Source organism: Coturnix japonica, chromosome 2, assembly GCF_054131305.1.
Source record: "Coturnix japonica strain WE chromosome 2, WE-NBRP24, whole genome shotgun sequence".
Classification (NCBI taxonomy): Eukaryota; Metazoa; Chordata; class Aves; order Galliformes; family Phasianidae; genus Coturnix; species Coturnix japonica.
In genome coordinates, this window is record NC_140664.1 from 74,170,949 (window position 1) to 74,192,082 (window position 21,134).

At 41.5% G+C, this 21,134-nt stretch overlaps 1 protein-coding gene across 2 annotated transcripts in view; it reads right to left on the bottom strand.

Annotated features, from left to right (window-relative positions):
• Window positions 1-21,134, bottom strand: part of BMP6 (bone morphogenetic protein 6) — an 80,188-nt gene that overhangs the window by 22,323 nt on the left and 36,731 nt on the right. The gene's annotated exons all lie outside the window — the stretch shown is intronic.

The window sequence follows — 21,134 nt, forward strand, 5'->3', positions numbered from 1 at the left end:
TAGAAATTGCTTAAAACACTAACACATTGTGTAAACGCACATAACTATATCTTTGAGGCCCCAGGGAAAAGAAAAACTAAACCCAAAAAATCATTCCCACCCATGTAACTGAGGCATTATACGTCAGTGATGAATAAGTCACCGTTACACTATCGTTAGAAGCATGATTAAAGTCAGGGAAGGCGGTGATGGAAGCATAGATTCCTTCTCACTTCAGTGTTGTCCTCACTTTTTGTTGCTTTTTTTCCCCCTCTTCTCTTTGATGCATCAAAGTGCAAGAGTGTTCCTGAGACTACCCTCACAACACCCTATGAGGTAAGCTGTAGTCCCCATTTTACAGACAGGATACTGAGTCACAAGGAGACCGACGCGTCCCGCTTGTGGCAGGGCCAGGAATGATGGCCTATGCACTTGACGTTCGTTGCTTTATTCGTGGGTGACCTTCTTGGAGAGCAGATGTATCTACTGGCTGCTGGAAATGGCCCACAGAGATTTTCCTTGCTACCTTTCCCAACTGCCTGTTCCTCTTCATCCCCCAGTCTTAGTTTCGTCAGTGTCCTCTCCCTTTCCTCTGGCAGCCCTTTCGTGTGAGCTGCCTCATCTGGCTGGACAAGAGTCCTGGCTCCCTCTGAGACACTTAGTCACATCCTTCTCTTTGAAGCTCGCCTGGAAATCCTTTCACCTCTGCATGGCTGCTGCCGAGCACTCTGTGGGACACCGCGCCTCAAGGTGCTGCCTTAACAGCTGCCACAGGGTGAAACAAATCACTGGCCAAATCAGATGCAGCTACCAATTTTGGCACTCACAGTGTTATCTGGGCAGTTTGACTATCAAAAGACTGTAAGATGTGGGTGACTGGACTCTGTGACTTCCAGAAAGGAGGTGGTAACACTCAACACTTAAGTCACTGCACCAAGTCAAATGATGCAACACCAACAAAGAATTACTTCACCCATCACCTGAGCGTCCGACCCCACTTCTAGCCAGCAGTGACCCTAGAAATGCTGAAATGGTTGGTGTCAGTCATGTGAGTGCTGTGGGGAAGGAGAGCTGCTTGTTGACCCCACGCCCCAGTGCAGGACAAGCATTCTAAAACGGAAGAGTTGCTTATTTTAAGAAACTTGCCAGGGTCCAACCACTCAGATGCCATGTTTGGCTGTCCACAGCAGAACAACATGCTCAGCCTGGCCTCTTTCTTGCAGCTACAACATGAGAGGATGTAATTAATGGTGAGAGAATGTCTACACCAGCTGTTTTGGAGAGACGGAGGGATGAAGCAACGAGTCTCAATTTAGAACTCACAACGTCCTTGCTCACGGGTGTAACAACCTGCTGAAAGCCTCGTCCCTTCTTGTATGGCCAGCAGGACAAGGGCACAATGCATCACAGAAAGGCTGCTTTCCCCCATACTCATGGCTATGGACAGTGGGCGACAACCTCACACACACATGGTAAAGAAAGACCTACAAGGACAAGGGGAAGAACATCATCAGTGCTGAAAGCAGGCTACAAAACTTGCAGTTTAAATAGGATATAGATCTGTCCCTCTACTAAAAAGTCAAACACAAACCACAAAAGGGGGAGGAAAAAAAAATGCTCAAACACCCACCACAGAGCATCAAGAGTAGCTGCAGGTATAGTGTTTGACTCTGAGTACCCTTTCCCAGATTATAACTTGTGTGATATGTTTACAATAGTATTTTTCCTGTTTTTTAAAACTTTCTTCATTTCCCCCTGTCCTTGAGAGAGCACATCTGACAATCAGAGAAGCTGACCACACTGATTACGGAGGAAGCATTCAGACTGATTTTGTTATCAGGGCTGGAAGAGTAAACAACCTGAAACATGCAAACAAGTAAGCCTTTTTTTAATCCTTCAGATTAAGTATTTTAGCTCCTTCTGTTACAGTAAAGGCAAATTCAGAACGGCTCGAAGTGGATGGTGACTTTCTCAACTATGTTCAGAAGCATCCCAGCATCATCACGGGCTGGAAAAATAAAACCTACATTAAGTTTGTATGAAGCGAGTATAAAAATTTAATGAGTTGGAAAGTTTTTTTGGCTATGTGTCTTCCCATGATACAATGGAGAGTGCTTTTTGTTTTTTTCCTTTGTGGGAGTGGTGAGATATTTAAGTTCTATATACTCATTGTCACCCCATCAAGTTCATAATCAACTGTTTTCATTCAGTAAGACAGCTTAAAAATATAAAATGCCAACAGTTTTTCTCTGGGGGCTTTTCATCCCCTGGAAACAGTTCATTTTTAACAAAGAAGTCAAGTTTTAGAACAGTAAATTTTGGAAAGGGAAGATCCAAGCTGCTGGTTCCCAGGATTACCCGGTTTGTATTGCTATCACATTACAACACATCAGATGACCTATTATTCAAGACACAGATAGAGCATGCCAAAGTGCAAGACAACGGCAAATAGGAGAAATCATTTCTCAAGCTTCTTTCCAATCTTTTTCCACGCAGATTTGTTCAGGTTGGTCTGACCAGAGACATGGTAAATCCAAAGCTGATTTCTGTCTAAAGATGGATGCATGCAAGTCTCAGCTTCACAAAGCCCCACAGGCTGAATGCAAACAGCGTTCCATAACAGATTCTCATTATCAGCCAGCACATTAGGAACAAGCCAGGCAAAAATTAGGGACAAAAACGGGTCATGACATAAATTATAACTGGGTAAAATTCATCCTCAGGTTCGCACTATTATTATGAGCATTCTTAGGCTCTTGTAGGAGAAGACCCTTAAAGGCTACAGATTCAGGCACACACACTGCAAGCGGAGTTGGGTCTGAGCTATGGACTACAGGAGTTTTTGTTACAACTAATTCTAAGCAGAGCGGATGTGTGCACATAAAGTGTTAACAGAGAAGCCTGCCAGTAGCTCTTTACATTCCCCTTTACAAATATTTTTAAATCCTATACAAACACAACACTATTGTTGAGCAGTTAAGAAGGCAAGAATGTCAAATTTAGGGATACTGTGGTTTTGAATTTTGTGTATTCTAAATTAGTTTTGCAATAGTCAATTTCAGAACAAAATGTCCTTGGTTTAAAAATAACACACTGCTTAGAGTACTAGTTACTTTAAAAGCAGTGGTGCAAGAATAACAATAATAATTAACAACAACAAAAAAATTAACATAATGTGCCTATTTTGGTTACGATGCCATCCTACTTCCATAAGAGTGAGCTGCATACACCTTGGACCACAGGGAATCTAGTTCTGATGGCAGTCATCGAGATAAACTCTTCTCACGCGTAGGAATTTTCTGCTTTTCTTAAGCAAACAGAATGCAGAAACAAAGGACAATTGTCCTTCCTGAGTAAACACCGTTTTCTTTCAGAAGAATGGCACTAGGAATCACAATATTTGGTATTCTTCTTAACTTCTTAGATCTTGAGGAAGTGTTAGGTCAGGTGTTCAGGTGACATTCTCAGTGGCGGCCTAAGAAACTCCGTAGCTCATGTCCTAGGAGCTCAAACCAAAAATAATAAAACATACAGCTCCAAAAAAAGCAAAGGTTTTTATGAAATGCTATCTGTTAAATAGTTATCATTTCAGTGTCAATCTGGCTCCTTGGAGGAGGGAAGAAGAAAGAGTGGGGTCACAACTGAACATGACACAACTACTTGCGATGGAGCATTCCGTGCCCATGAAATATCTGAACACTCTTTTGCACCCGAAGTGCTTCAGCTATGACTTCACTTTGTAGGACCACTGGAATCACAATCCAGCAAAGGTAACAAGCATTCATCGCTTGCTCACAAGAATGAGTTTTGCACAAGTGTTCATGAATTAGATTTGAGTACAAATATATTACTTGTCATTTCTTCTCAGCCTCCATGACCCCTTTTTCTTCAGTAAAGAAAGCCCCTGAAAACTGGAGTCACTAACAAGAGATTTGCCACCATAGCAACATAAAACGATCAGAGAAAACTCCGTCTTACTTCACCCCTTTCTACATTAAGTAAACAATGTTTATCATATCTGGAGCAATTAAGCTGTTGGGTAGGTCACAAATACTTGAAGCATTACCACAGCTTCCACATTCCAACTGACAGATTAAAATTGACTTTTATTACTAATATATGAAATATTTCCTCAATACTATGTAAAACAGAACAAGGAGTATGATCAGTACAGCCCAAAGAGCACAATTCAGCTTCCTACGATGGGAAGATGGGAAATGTATAAGACCTCACAAGTACTTTCTGCTTGATAACAGGGAACAGGAGTTGAGACATACTGAGAGCACCTGCAGGTGCAACAGTAGAGCAGCAACAGGAACAGACACATCCTGGAAATAGAGAGGTAAAGGATCACTACTGTCTCTTATGCACAAAACTACAGTGTACACCACTGTCAGGAGGTGGACATCAGGCTCCAATGGCCATGATCATGGCGGCAGATCCATCCTCCATGTCAAGTTTGTTCCCCACAGTTCCGAATGATGCTCTCCCACATTCCAGGCCTCCCAAGGTCTGATCCTTCCTCCTCTGGGCCTTCTACCTCTCAAACACTTCCCCTGGACCTGCAGTACAACACGAACAGACCAATCTCTGTTCTCAAGCCAGATGAAGCTCACTGGATACGAACAGTGAAACTTTCACCTTTACAACTGCTTATACGCTTCATGATAAAAGCAGCTTTTCACCAGAAAGAAGCCAAGATACTCAAGGTGGAATTTCATATTGCACCTGCTGTTTATCCCTCTGGGTTCAGCCAAGGTGGTCTAGCACCGTTAAGATGAATGTAATGCAATTGGAAGTTAATGCCTACGCTGCTTAAAAATAATAATAAAAGAGTCAAGGCCAACGAACTCCAAAAGGGCAGTTTCTTAGAAACAGCTATAATATCACATCTGGGCCACCACAATATAAAGTGGAATTACTCCACTAACTTCTGTGGAGCAACGCCAGCTTACATCCGATGAAAACCTGGCTTTATGCTCCACAGCTGCGTGTGCCAGAAAAGAATGATTCGGAAAAATAACCCATCATTAATCCAACCCCAGTGTAATTATGGAGATTAAATTTAAACAATAGCAAATCACTCTCTAAACATAGCATTCTAAAGCTTCAGAAGAGGAGGGCCTTCTACTTTTGGCTGAAAAATACAACTGAGATCCTCTTTGTGCTGGGAATCAAGCTGGAACCGACTTGTAAAATCGGATTAAAACAGTTGCACAACAGCTTCCTTTCAGAATTCCTGAATCAAAAAGCCATTTAAAAATCAAAATAATGCACTAGCCAAACATAAAATACCCATGGGACACCAGAAAGTATTAAAGGGCATTTCCACGCTATCCACCACAACACCTACTGTATGGCCAGCAATGCATTCCCACTGCCCTGGCCAGCAGGCAGTACTGGAGACCAGCTTGCTCCAGTACATGCAGTGGCAAGGAGATATCTGTGGGGTGCTTCAGGGGGCTAAGTCTGGGAGGCTCACTGCAGACCATGGGCATCTCACTCATGGCCTTAACTTTTGAGCTTTCCTTTGCTTTCGCCCTCCTTGTAGCAGCAAAGGCAGCCTCCTCCTACCACCCCTCCCAAAAGCTTCTGAACACAGACATTAACAAAACTGGTATTTTCTTTCATATGCTGGCACACATGGCAGGTCCCTGCACTGGAAACAGTGTTGTATCTTAGGAAAACAAAACATCTTTCTGCTTAGCAATGCCAATTTTTATTTTTTTTTTAGCAAAGGCACTACTGTTTGCATTTCTGTGGCAATATTAATGCAGTTCCCACTGAGAAGCTGATAAAGACCCTGACTGCAAAAACAAAATACACATATATATCACCCCTCTTGAATAAGTGATCTGCAGCTACTTCTGTATTGAGTTTCCAAATAATTTATGACTAAAATAACATTATGCTTTCCAATCCCCACACACACATCACAGCCAGGCTTTGTGCAGGCAGAGGCAGTGTCTGTGGGAGCAGCTGGTGCCAGCAGGCTGGTGGCAGCCACAAGCAACCAGCACCGCTCTGCCACCACACATGAAGGGATGAGGACATCCCTGCCCCATTCCTCTTCTAACCCTCATCTTTTTATTTGCACCCATAGCTGCATGTCCTATCCTACCAGACTGATGCAAGTCAATCTGCTTTTACCACTGGAATTGCTGCTCACGTGGCAGTTCCCTGCCATCATACAGCTGCCCATTGTCTTCAGATCCAGAAGTATTCTCTTACCCCTGAGGATGCTATATAGTGTTGAGCAGAGCTCAATAGTCATAGGCCAGGCCCCAGCATGCTGCAGTGATTTGTGCCTCTTTAGAACTGCCAAGGTGACAGCAGACCTTTCCAAATCTTCTACTAGCTTTTCAGGATTCTACAGTTGTTCAGAGGTGAAGTTCCAAACCACTGTGGGTGCCCACCACTCTGGGCACCTGCCTAAGAATCCCTGCCAGTCAGAACTATCCCATCTTGGGGCAGATCTCTGGGTGATACTCTTAAATAATTGCTTAATCTTAAACACAATCTGAAGCACATTCACAACATACAGCAACAAGAGAACTGCTGGTTTGAACACCTCGTGGATATTCAAAATTCTCAAGGAGTATTGGAACTAGCTCTTGAGCTCTAGGGAGAAAGTGAAAGGGAGACTGAGTGTCCTCCCCTATTTCCCCCATAGCCTGGCTCTCCAAGAAGACAAAGCAAAGAGTGTAGTTACGACAACACATCTTCCAAAACCCAAAGACAACTGCAGTGCTAAACACACACAAAGCATTAGTTTCTCAGCTGCCAATTTTATCATAACATAAGGCAATGCCACACAGCCGAGAGAAATAAAAATCTCACACCAACTCCTTCAATAGGCTCTGTGGCTGTTCTAACCTCTGCAATGGGTCCCAGGGCAGACACTTGCAGAAAGGTAGAAGAACAGAGCATAGATATCCGATGCCGAGTCAAATGGACAAAGCATCTTCCTGACCCTGGAGTGAACACATCTCGTCACCCATTGGCAATCAAAGATCCCTGAGGTGGCTGTTTTCTAAAGTCTCGCCTGCTATTAACCAACACAACATTGGTGAGAGCCAAGCAGCAGTCAGACACAGAAAGCTGTGGCCGCTGTGGGTAGTTGTAGCAGAGGTCATAAAATGGTCACTAATAGTTTTACCTAACCTGCAGCTTTTCAGTTTCTCAAAAAGTATCTTTAGAAAAAGAAAATGACATCACACTGCTTTAATGACCTGTGTAAGGGTAAAGAATTTCACCCTTAAAATATATACATATATAAAAATCCCTAAAAGAAAATTAATAACGCAAAAGCCCCTAATAAAAAGCCCCACTTTGTCTAGCAGCTTTTCTCTAAGCCTTCCTTTTCCATTACTTTTCACATCCCCACACCCCCTGGTGACCAGAAACATACTTGGAATGCTTCTGTCCATCTGATAAAGAGATTGGAGGCTGCAGCCCCGCATCGAGTGAGGACCTGTGGGACACACAGCTTCAGCTCTTGGCTGCAGCTCCCGGCGCGGCCAAAAGCCCTGTGAGATACAGCGCATTGCGGAAGGTGGGAGAATCCTGGTCAGGTTGGGAAATGCTTGGAAAAAGTAAGACTTGCGGAAAACCACCATTAAAAGAACTATTAAAGTGGGATTTGTGGAATAATCCTTAGTTCCAGAGTTGGCCTGAATTTAGCACAGTAGCATAGCTGAGTAGTTCACCTGAGAAAAATCCAGCAGGAAGAAGCACAGACTCTGCCAAATTCCTCCTCTTTTCATTTTTTTTTCCTTCTTTTTTTTTTTTGTTTCCCCATCTCAATTTCACCAGATAGGCAAAGCAATCATAAGATCCAGGCATTTAAAATCAATGTTACATACACACGGTCTTAAAGAAACAGCACACAAATTGACATGAGAAGTCCTCAGGTTAACAAACCTCTCTGAAGGTGAATAAACCTCTCTGGTTTAAAAAGCAGGCAGGACATAGGCATTTCTAGCTTTCAGTGAAAGCGTTTTCTTTTAAGTTATTTGGGTCCTGGAGACAGCAGTCAAAAAGAACAAAAGGGAATGTGTTAAAATTCCCAGCGGAGCTGCTTGCTCACAAATTAATTTTCAGACATTTGGCTTCTACGTCTTTGCTGTGTGAGATTCGTGTCCCGGCTGTTTCGTGATTTGAGAAGTTCTCTGCCCCACCCAATACAGCCTTGTCATCACTGATCTTATTTTTCCACTCCTTCTCCCTCAGTAATGACCTCTTCTCTTGCTTTGACTGGTTGCATGCCATCGCTGGAAAAAACCATTGGGACCCTGACCATTTCTAGTAAAGATAAATATACAGAGAGAGGGATATTTGAATAAGAGTCTCAAACTGCTTTCAAACGTTGGTCTTAAAATTGGTCTTTATCTTTTATCATGCTTGAAGCATTTTTAACATTGTCAACAGCCAAATTGATCAAACACTGAATTTAGTTTATGACTCAGTGGCAAGCACATTGGATATAAAAAATTCAGCTATTTTAGAAGACTCTTGCCATCTTTTTTTTCAAGTTACTGCAACATGGCAATGCTACGGATCTGACAGTGTAAGGGAGACAGCTGCCACATCTGGTCAATTTTTGGTTAGGTTTTAATAAGAAAACCATTAATCGTTAGAAAGTTTGGATCAAGCGAGCTTCTCAACACACTTTCTTCATGAACACACATGCGTTAGGGTGACCAGACAAGCAAAAACATTTTTAATGCACATGTATTGAATGACTTTTACCGCCGCTCATTAAACCACCCCAACAAGTGGGGCTCTTGCCCTACTTGAACAAATGCTTTTACTGCAGTCCTCACGTGCGTGCAGCAAGGCTAAAGCTGTGTGTAACGTCTGCATGCAGAAAAGCGACCAGCAATGACATTGCATGTCCTAGTAAACTCCAGTTGAAATAGGAGCACAGGAACGTCAATGTTGTGTACTTTATGTTATTAGCTGCAGCTGCTATCGTACTTGGAGAAACCTCCAACCCAGAAACAGCAGTGATGAAGCGCTCCAAGATGAGTAATGAGATGCTTGATATGAAGGGAGGGGGATAAAAAGGCTTCTAAAAAATGCGCTCTCTGGTACAATAACAATCTCTTAGAGGATTACCAGGCAGAAAACACCACAGGAGACCAGAAGGAAAACACACCACATTTAAAAGTGTTGTCTCCATTAAATCAAAACTGAGGCAGAAGGGTCAGGGTAGGGAGGAAACTCCTTGTATTTACCTAACCCATGCGAATGCTAATGCTCACGTGTGTGTTGTAACGAGATGGGGGATTTTGAAAGCTCTTGTCAGTAGGTGCACGAGCAACTATTTGTTCTGATCCATTCCAACTCTCTGTGGTTTGTAAATCCTTAAGGAAAAAAAAAAAAAAAAAAAAGAAATGCAACAGAACAAACCAGTCTAGACCACAGATTTTGGCTACTTGACACTATTTAGAAAATCACAGGAAATAGGCCAACTCCAAGGAGGTTTTTTTTTTTTCAGTGGACTTCTCTGTTTGTTTTCTGAAGATCTGTTAATACCTGATTTACATGCACACGTCTGAGTAGCCTAAGAGAATCCTTCTGGGCATTCTTTAAAGCATCGTCACCGCAATATAGAATTCCACATTGGTGAAGTCTCAGCGAGGTGTCGACATATACAATCTCTCAGACTACTTCTGACCTACGCTTTTCATCCAAGGCTTTAAAAAAAAAAAAAGACTGAATAATGGCACCTTTGTATTTCACAATCCTGAAGAGTTTCTAGCAGCATTATTTTCCTTCCTGTCAGCTAAATACATGGAAAGAACCACTGGATGATACGTTTTCATCAGATGAAAATCTGAGCTAGAAAATATTTTAGACGGAGGGTTAAACTTATTGGAGATAACATCCACTCAAAGTGTTAGAAGATCTTTCCATTCAGAGTCAGAAAACATTTTCTATGAGACAAAGACAACATTTCTGTCTTTACCATGTGGAAAAAATCAAAAGCTTGAGCAACCTTGCTTCAGGGTGAGCCAGAAAGAGTCTGGGTGGAAGAGAGCTCTCGGCTCTTGCTGTAGGCATTGAGGTAAGGCAGGGCATGCAAAAAACACTGGTAAAAACAATAGATTTACTAACAAGTACTTCCATAATATATGATTTCCTTGTAATCATGCTCTTAATACTTTTAATTGTTTTTTGTTGTTGTTGTTTTTAAATTATGGAAAAAAAACTTCACAATGAAATATGTTTAGTGGGAAAAACAATCTCTGTTCAAAGACAAGCTTTAATTACAAATACAAAAAGAAAGCTGATGCTCAGCAACAGCAAAACTGATACAAGACTTCTCATGTATCCATTTAAATTCACATTTCTGATGCAATTTTAGGAAAAACCTTTTTTCCTCTACCATAATCTTTCTGCTACTCCTTTACAGATGCTTTGTGTAGCAAGAGCAGCACTGATGCCACAACAGTAGCTGGAACAGTTAACTATTGTTTGCCATTGACCCCACACAAGTTGCATTGCATCTGAAAAGATGTGGGGCATGGTCAATGGGATGACCATCTCAGACCATGCAGATGCCATTCACATCTTGCTGCCAAAGTACATGTTGCATGGTCTCTGGGCATCTTTGAAGGCTCACTCTAACACTTTTCCTGATAAACTTTTAAGGACATCTTCAAAAGAAACTGTTTTTTTCCCCCTCTGTACTGTTAAATCCCATTTTAAAAGTCATTGCTTTCAGAATGGATGAGACAGAGAAAGAAAAATTTAATGAATTAGTCTACTAATAAATAAATAATAGACTAGAAGGATTTGCCGGGGCCCTCTTATTTTAGTTATGTTGCTTCAGGCAAAATGTGCACTAATAAATTTCCCAAATTAATGCATATATACACCAGAATCAAATACAAGTTGCCTTAGTTCCAATCATTTGTATTTTCAGCAGAGTAAAACAACATTTCTTTATAAATCATAGGATCATTTGAGTTGGAAGGGAACCTTAAAGGTCATTGAGTCCAACTCCCCTATAGCGGGCAAGGACACCCACAGATAGATCAGGGTAGTCAGAACCCCATCCAACCTGACCACAAATGTCTCCATCCAACATTTCTCTGGGCAACCTGTTCCAGTGCTTCACTACTCCATCATAAGAAATGTTTTTTCCTTATACCCAGTCTAAACCTCTCTAATCTGAAACCATTTCCCCTTGAGTTACCACAACAGACCCTGTTAAAGAGTCTGTCCCCCTTTTCATCTTCAAAGATGTCTGCTTCTTGTACACATTATTTTAACATTGTATATTTTTATATAGATTAGTTTTCTTCAAACTCAATGTCTTTGAGGGCTGCACACTTAAATAACTAATATGGGCTTCATCAACATTCTATGGTGCAGATACATGTCATACTCAGAACACAGCACATATTATTCTTTACCTTATTAAAAGCCTCATCCAAAAACACACACATTTCAAGCTCAACCTTACCACCATTAAGCAATAGCAAGGCACCTCCTTTAAAGAACCCTTTCCATTCAGCTGCCTTTGCCAACAAAGTTTATGTTGTTCAATTTCCACATTATTGGAAAATAAAGCTTCAACATGGAACACTATGGATATTTTCCTATTTGTCTTTGTACTAGATATTACTTACCAACCTTATGGATACACCATCGCAGCTTAGATGTCTCACCGGTAACTGTAAATTAGACTCAGCAATGCCCTGATTAAGAACCCAAGCGTCTCTTGCAAAATCTCGTCTGTGGTATGGAATGTCATAACATTCAATCTTAGGTGCTCTGAGTTTGCAGAACTACTTATCAGCTGCAACTGCCCCTCACTTTCTATTTTGGAGTATTGAGGAAAACAAGAAGGCCTGAAGTCCATAATTCATCCAAAACTTAGATGCCCCTGAGGAGATGCTGTTTAACATTAGACTTGGACCAGAATATCATTGACTTGAAATATTGAAAAGGTTTTCAAAAAAAGACTTACATCTTTCTGAAGCGTGAGGTTTTAGTGGTACATGAAAATTCAAACTTGCAAGAAAACAGAAATCACTAGATGAAAAGATATCAACAGCCTCATTTCACCATAGTTATGAAGATATCTAATACAGGTGTTTCTTTAAATGAAATCAGTAGGCTCTTGAGAAAGATTACTATTGTAAGTACAACCACAGCTGCAGTGCTGGGTGCTTCCTGGGGTCGCCACCTCCACCAAGAGGAGTCTCATCCCCACAGGAAGGTCAGACCAGCATGGCAACATAGGGGGAAAAAACAATAAACCCACCACAATTCCTCTGAAGCAGCATTCATCCCTCTTCCAAGAAAAGGAACAGGACTGGGCTGCATAGTGCTTTCCAAGCACCAACAGCCATGCACATACCTCTGCTCCTAACAGCGTCCCTCCACTAAAAGCACTGCAGGATAAGTCATTTTATTAACTGATCTAACAGCCACATCCTTCACATGCCTGTGGTAGGTACATGTTTATCAGAGCATTGTTGAGTCCTCTGAAAAACCACTTCCACTTCCCAATATTTTAGCAATTGCAGCTATTTGCTTCTGACATAAAAACAAATGGAAGTGCATTTGCTTTTGTTATTAAAAAAAATGCCACGGAAACCAGAACGTAAATTATTTTTCAGCTTTCCTCAATCCTTTTCTATCTAAAAGATCAAATATTTTACTGGAATCTGTAACAAATCTGTATTTTTAACACCAGTGTCATGCTGGACAAGCAAGGCAATTTAATGCTGGAAAATACTCTCCCTGATTTTCCTTATTTCCCAATAGAATTGGCTGACCTTTATTTGGCTGTTCACCATTATCAGCTAAAGACTGACATCTGCTTTTTCATCTATGTGGGCAATAGAAAGTTTCCAGTTATTTAAACTTCATTGTGCATTTCTATAGATAGTAGGAAACCGTAACAACATTTTGCACTGGCAGGAAATAGCATTCAGATCACAAGGGACAGCGGTAGACGTTCAGAGAGATTAGCAAATAAAACTCACAGCTCGTGATCAAATACTACCTAATCCTTTTTAGTCTCATAGTCTGCTCTTTACACTGATCATTCACCACATGTGCATACACTTGCTAAGCTTCACCTACATTACCAGTTTAACTATATATATATATATATATAAAATCAGGTTGTATTGGTCTTTTTTCATTTTTCATTTCCAATTTTTTGCTACATACATCACTGTTTTATAACCAGGAAAGGGGCACACATGCAGCTCCTGTACCCTCCAGCTGAGCTGTTTCTTTTCACGTGTATCATACCTCATGCTCTTAGATGTAATAAAGCAGCCGCAGTGAGTTGGTATGTAAATGAATCATAGAAAGAATCGCCAAGGTTGGAAAAGACCTCCAATATCATCCAGTCCAACCATTCACCTACCACCAATCAAACCTACCTACCCACCCACTAAACCATGTCTGCGAGTACAGCACCTAAACATTTCTTGAACACATCCAGGGACAGCGACTCACTCACCTACCTGGGCAGCCCCGTTAAATGATTTTGTTCATTTTGGTGAGGAGGAATTGGTTAACAAATACCTCTACACAGACATACCATGCAACCTTCCAACTCTCTTCTTATAAGCTGAGTTTGCATTCGTATAATGAAACTCTTATTTCTGCTACACCAGCAGCTATTATCTAGAGAGGGAAATGACTTTGCACACAGCTGATATACACAGTGCTGTACTAATTCCAGGCAATCAAGACTTGTCTCTGTCAGGAAGGAAGAAGATTCTCCATGGCAGCTACACTCATTCATTTCCCTTAGTTCTTCAAATAAGAAATTAAGACAATTAATATATATATATATAATATATATATATATATTCACATTAAATTAAATCTTCCCTTCCTCCTCATTTCAAGCATCAGATCATTTGCATACTTCACTCTCTCAGATGACAGGTGAGATACTGAGCAGGGACTGTGCTCTTCCTAGCATCTCAATACATCAGAATTCTATAATCATAGAATGGCTTGGGTTGGAAGGGATCTTAAAGACCATCGAGTTCCAATCTCCCTGATGTGGGCAGGACTGCTACACACCAGCTCAGGCTGCCAAGGGTCCCATCCAACCTGGCCTTGGATGACTCCAGGGATGGGGCATCCGCTGCTTCTTTGTGCATGAGGGAAACACATTCCTCAGTCCCCCACCAGCACATTCATCTTCCACACCAGGACAGCAGCAGTAGGGTCCTGCTTGAAGTTCCAAGCAGAAAGGCCATTAAGGAGATGACAAGTTTGGAAACACAAACTTCTGCTTGTTAGAATTATTTCTGGGAGTAAGAGCTCACATACTGAATACAAGTTTTAAGCCAGACAGAAACAGCTATGTATGATGTGTCAGAGTTGAAGAGTTTTGAGCCACCTTCCCAGCCATAGCCAACTATACTTTGAAATAATGCCATTTAAGACTAAGAATATTCAGAGCAGTATTTTCAAAACTTCATTCCGCTGTGCCCAAAGAGTTGGGGGTGGAGTGAAAACAGAGAAGAAAAAGCCCCTTCCATAAACCTTGGATTCAGCTGACCTTATATCTACAAATAGTTTAAATCCCCAGGAAGAACTTGCAGTTGCCCGGCATAAACTCCCTATTCTTCGTCTACTGCACCTTTTCTTAATATTCTAGCCTCCAGTCCAGATGAAACCTCAACTTCAGATATAAACCAATTCACCAGCTGCAAAAGCTTAAAGGAGATACAATAAACCACCCCTCAGGAAAAACATAAAAATATCTTGCCAATGGCTTTCTTTAGGGTTCTGAAAATCCCCAATGGATGGTGAGTGGGATGTGGAGAGTGGTCAGCAGTGTCTCCTGCAGATACACATTTTCTGCAGTCCTCTTAGGGGAACAGTGGTTGTCTGCATTTGATTTCCGAACCACATTTTCATCCTTTTCTGCCTGCACCCAACCACAAAGAAAAATAACATCCATGCTGCGCATTCTTTTCTCGACTCCAGAGCAGCTTTTCAACTGATCTTCAGGACAGCTAATCTCCTATAAAGAGCTTCATCACATAGCACAGAAAGATAAGCTGGGATGTGAATATTGGGACTGCTGACATTTTTCTGGGGACTGCCAGTCAAATTAACACTTATGGGGATGCTGATCTATTTCTGTCTGCCAAGGGTTATACACTGAAACTACTTCTGACAGCCCAAACTGCAAAGAGAAGGAGGGTGGGAATGGGGCAGGGGGCAAAGCCCTTCCCAACATATGCATCAAAGACGACAGTGTATATCCTGCCATTGTTTGAAAGCACTGGAATTTTTGCCAGATTCTGTGTGGTTTTCAAAAGAAATGACTGTAGGCTTTCTTTACGGTTTCAAGATTTCAGAAGTCTAAGGAAGCATCAGAATTAATGAGAAGCGGATGACACTGGTTACTGTGGTTCAGCCAATTGTCCAATTCTCCCCGTCTCTCAAAATAAATAAAAATAGACAACTCTAGTGCTGGTGGCGAGGGGGAAATATCAACGTGATTCTTAGCCTTTCAGTTTCCTAAGAACAAATGTGCAACTCAAAACAAACAAAGAAACGAACAAAAATCAAAACTACAACCTTAACAGAGCTATTTGTTTAGAGTAACAGATTGTGACATGCTGCCTTCAGCTTCAAGACACTGAAAAGATCTCAGAAATGAAGATTTATGAGATTCATAATCCTGCTTTAGAAACATCCTTCCATTAGGCCTTGCTGATCAAATACTTTCTTTTGCACTCAACATATGAATGACAAGAGCCATAAGAGGGCCTTGACAGATCATGCATTCATAAATACAACATCAATCTTCAATTTTAAGACATTCATTTAATCACGCTTCCTTTTACTAAGCCATATAAAAAGAAAGCCACAAATCAATATACACTAATTTAACTCATCATCCCACTGTTTTATAAAGCCACAGAACTCAATACTAACATTATCTACGCCTTCCTGAAATAAATTTGCCCGTTGCTCTAGGTTAGAAAAAGATCTGAGTGAACTATGCTACCACCATAGCAATTTGCTCCTCTTCAGTAATATATTGCATTGACTATGGCATTCCTTTAAGGTTATGACTAAGGAAAATTGTCCTCACGCCAACCCAAAAAAGGCAGCGTAGTAAGTTGTTTCCTACCAAGTCTTTTCTCAATTATTCTCACACATCAAGGCATGATAAAACACCACAAGAGTAACAATCCTGCAAGATATAAAAACGTACAGATTTCTTCTTAGTTACTCATTTTAGACATCCACCACTGTAAGCAGAATGTCACAAGCCACCCGAATTACAGTGTGGTATGTTGGAAAGTCTCATCAATGTTTTCTTAACAAATAAAACTTTTTTCTTTTTTCTTTTTTTAAAACATGTGGGCATTACAAGTGCATTCTGCTTGCTAACATTCTCCACAAAAATTTCAAGAATATGCTGTAAATATCTCTTCTGAACAAGTTGTTTTCTGCCCCCCCTCCCCCGCTTCTTTCCCTCTGTCCCTCTCCCAAAGCTTTGGTATGCAATATGAAAGATGTTGAAAGTAAAGTCAGAAGTGTTGGGGAAAGAAAAGGAAAAAAATAAAGGTCAGTACTTTCCTGCTTGACCTAGTCACTTGCTCCAAGACTTGCCCACGACATGTTTGCAAAACATAATTCACCCTGGCAATGTGCAAAGATGGAAGAGCAATGATTGCCAGGGCCACTTGGTGAAGAACAATAGGATTTGAGAAGAAAATATATATATATATGTTTTTCTGGTTTTATTTCAGTTTTTCACTGCCAGCAGTTGTGGCACACACAGTTATCCTTGAAACAAGGGGAATATTTACGAGTCCTATTCACAGGCATCCACAGGGTTAACTTTGTACTCTCAAGAACTTACATTTTATTTTGAGCCACCGAAATGACCTGACCCGTTAAAACAGACCAATCCCTATGGGTGAAAAGCGTGTAGTCTTTTTAACCTGACACTTCACACTTCAGCAGTAATGAGACTAAGACCCAAACGAAGTCATGTGTCGTTTTGACTGGAGATAAACAGTGCTAACTCTGCTATTACTTGATGACCTCCCATAGTGTGGGAAGGCTCAGCCTGAAATTTTTCACATACATGTCTAAGACACTGAAGCCTTTGTGACATTTTTCATTGTATAGTAAGTACTTCATGCTCCCATTTGAGCTCCTTGATGATCTTCTCTAGGATTTTATTTTGCCTTAAATGGTTCTGCAAGTTCTCTTTTGAAACAAAGACTGCTGAACCCACGTTTGTATCATGTAATTGATTCATACTGAATCTCATTATAAGAGAACTTCTGCATGGCCCTAGCCGGGAAACTTCTAGTTTCATTCCAGAGTATCTGATGCATCTGCACAATTAAAATGCCATGTATTTTGAACCACTTAAAAGAGAAAGAAGCTATGAGAAAAAAAGGAACCTGTGGAATGTGAAAAGATATTAGCATCTGAATGTCTCGAAGTTATCACAGGGAAACAGTTACATCAAGTCTTCTATTCAAGCTAATCACGGCCCCAGATAACAATCTTACCTGTGTTGAATGAACGCAGAGCCATTCGCATACCTGTATATCAGTGTATGATTTCATATTCCCAAAAACACAAAGCCTGAGCCACATACTGTTAAACATTTACAACGAACTCACTTACAGTGGTTCAGCACAAGACCAAGAGAGTCAGCAACTGACAAAAGCTGGTGTGTTGTAAAGGAAAACACACATTTCTCTCTTCTTGATGGCAAAGCAGTAAAACAATAAGGCATTAAATGCCACAGCTGTTTTAACAAACATGAAGTTTTTATGATCATCACAGAAAGAGAAAATAAAGAAAAGCCCTCAGTGACCACTTCCACTACAGCAGTCACCGTAACATCCATGTTGACCTCTGCAGAATGGGTAGAGGATGCAAAAGCCAGTGTAAGTGAAACTGGCTATCAAACTTCTGACAAGTGAATGCAAACTGGCGAGCAAAAGCAAAACAAGAAGACCCCTACAACCTAAAAACCACAATGATATAAATAGGTATGTGTGGCACAGTACAGACTATGTGCTACATGTTTTCCATTCTATTTTTGTTTCTTTCAAATGATGAGAGTGAAGCACATGCAATGCTCTCTCCCATTTCTCTCCTGGTATGGAAAGGAGCACTGGGATGTTCAGTGGGGGATGCAGGCTCCCCTCTATCACATTTTCCCAGGGTGTAAGAAAACAATACCAAACCTCCCTATCAATACCCTCTGAATGTTTTATTCCACACATGACACAAGCTAAGCAGACTTTGACTGAATTGTCACTCACTCAGACTTCGGACCAGCAAAACAGACAGAAACAGATTCAAAAAATATGTTGTGACAGAAACAAGATAAATCCTTTGGGTGAATGAATGAATCTTCCCCCATTGTTCTGAGAAATGTTCTGAAGACAGAGCAGTCAGCTGCCCAACTCGAAGGCAAACAAGAATGGCTTCCAGGAGTCTTAACAGGAAAGACATAAAAGGGATGAGCCAAGAACTGCAGGTTCAAAGGGCAAGGCCCCTTATGTTTCTTAGGGGAGATTACATGATTTACATTAGGTCAAAAGGGAGCCACAGTCTGAGCTGTGATCTGAATTCAGATGTTTTTGGAAGCTTCATTTTTTGACACAATTTAGAGTTTCATCTTATCAGAAGAGAGCCTGGGAGCCTGCCTTGGTGTTCCCAAATTAAAGAGTGCTCAGCTAACCACATGCCCTGCAATTCCTCTTTTCCTCCTCCCTTCAGGGCTTTCGGGGACAAGTTTTTTCCCAGGACTCTCAATCCCAGCCAGCAATAAACAAAGCGGGAGTGGTATCAATCTCTGCACCATGGGAAAGCACAGAATAACCAGCTGGGGGGCCCTCTGCAATCCACACAATTTCCCTAAGCTTCCACCAGCTCTAGCCTGGCATTAGCACTCCCAGGCTGTGTCATAAGCCCACCAGCCTTGCTCCTCATGCCAAAAGAAGACTGTTCCCACAACGACCACCTATAGCTGCAGCAATGCAGAGGGCACCTCAGCATCAGCTATGATAATATAGTGGGGAAGAAGTACTCCTCCTTCTTAAATGTCGTCTTTCCCTATCCAAGCAAAGCCTACATGCTTTAGCTCTGCAGAGCCATGGGGATTCAGTCTTGGGGAGCATAAACTTCACCCATGTGCTGACAGTTGGTTGCATTTTTATAACCCAGATGCTCTGAACACTGGAAAGACTTTTTTTTTCCTTGGGACTTTTTCTGGATCAGAGGAGGAAAAAAACTGTAAGACATTTTTGAGGTAAAAGGCTACTGAGCATTTCATAAAGTGGAAAATCAGCCTCTCTTTCTCAAAACCAACCAAAATCAGCCTCAAAACCAACATTATTTATAGCCTTCAACAGTGCACACACCAAAGGTAAACCTCTTCTTCGGAAGTAAAATCAGCATCCATCAGGTAAGAATTAGTGGACTACGGGGAAGGGCAGGGCAAAGATTATCCATCACATCTATTGATTACTATGCAGATAGCCCAAATCAGTGCTTGTCATTAGTACTTTCTACAGGTCAAGCCTGAGTACTGCTGTGAAGGACAGCAACTGTGAATTTGAGGGCCATCCCCAGTCAGGGTCCATAATACAGGAGAGCAGACATGACTATGCTGGCCTGCAACATTCTCTTCTCTTCAGCCTTCAAAATACAATCTGCAAATTAAGATAGCAGCTTTACCTCCTGTTCAGACCACTTCTATACAGGAGCAGAAGGAACCTATGGGTGGTTAAGTGTAAGCTATTATTTTATATCAATATATGACATTTTCTGCCTCTTTACTACAGCTCCTGAATTTATTTCAGCCATCATCCTGCATCTGGTTGCCATCCTACTCCTCTCTCTGCAGAAGCTTTTCTTGCGGAGCTTGGTAGCATGGCTTTGTTTTCCCCAACCTCTAGGAACAAGGATAAACATATTCTCAAGCCAGCACTGCTTTAAGAGCACATAACAGCCTCTTAAACTGAACCCTCAGCACAGCTGACTGAGACTCCAGCTGGTTGCAAAGCCTGGAAGCACTGCAGGAGCCAACATGACAAAGCTGTTCAGCCAGACCTTGCATTATTTGACCAGGGTTGAAAAGGCCCACTCTGCAAAGGGTCTGAAAATCTCCGCCTGTCCATGAAGAGGCCCCCTCTGAGGTGCTATTAACTGTCAGTACGGAGAAGGTATAGTAGAGGCCTGAGGAGAGCACCACGTTTGACACGTTGACAAACTAAGCCAGGAGGCCAGCAAGACAAGTCCAAGACCCTGCCTCAAAAAGCTCCATATGACACATGCATTAAAAGCCTCTTTAGCTCTCAGCTAGATCAAAAAGCAAGACAAACTTTTTGGCACAATAAAACAGAAAGCAAGCAGGGCTTTATCATATGATTCCAATCACAGACAAGAGGCCTTTCAGCCTTCCAGAGATTAGCTTGAGTGAGCAGCATCAGTTTAGGGTGGAATAACTCTCCATTTCTTAGGAAGTTAATCTGTCTAATTTAGGGGGGTGGAGGAGAAGTTGGGAAGGGTACAGGGACAGAAGGGGAGAGGGCTCTCCTTCTCAAGAGATAAGCTGCTTTTACAGTCTTGGAAACTCTTACAGCTGCCAGGGGCATTAATGAGCCTCATACATACAGCATTATCTCCTTTGTTTTCAGCAAACCTACAGCTGCTGGCAGCCCTCTTTACAACCATCGCAGGCAAGGATCGGGTCACACCAGTGACAAACAGGTTCTCTCAAAATTTTTCCCCATGCGCTGCCAGATTGTTTTCATTAGTTTACAGGAGACTTCCATTTGTGCTTTTTAATAGGAGGCAAGGAAAGTTTCAGCATTTCCCTTAAGAATAACGGCGCTTCTGACATGTTAATTGCTACTCAGAAAGCCTGTAATTAGCCAAGCCTAACATCATTGCTATCCATGTCTATCACTGAAATCACCATTTCGAACCAATTAAAGAAGCCCCTCGGCCATCTGATGAATCCTCTGACACACAAAAATCTTTTTTAGTGGAAACAATTATTTGAAGGATAGTGCTGGTCCTCTCACCAGCTGGATGAAGTCCTCCAGACAGGAGAGTTACCTCACTAGCAAATGTCTGTTCACTTCAGAAGACTGTAC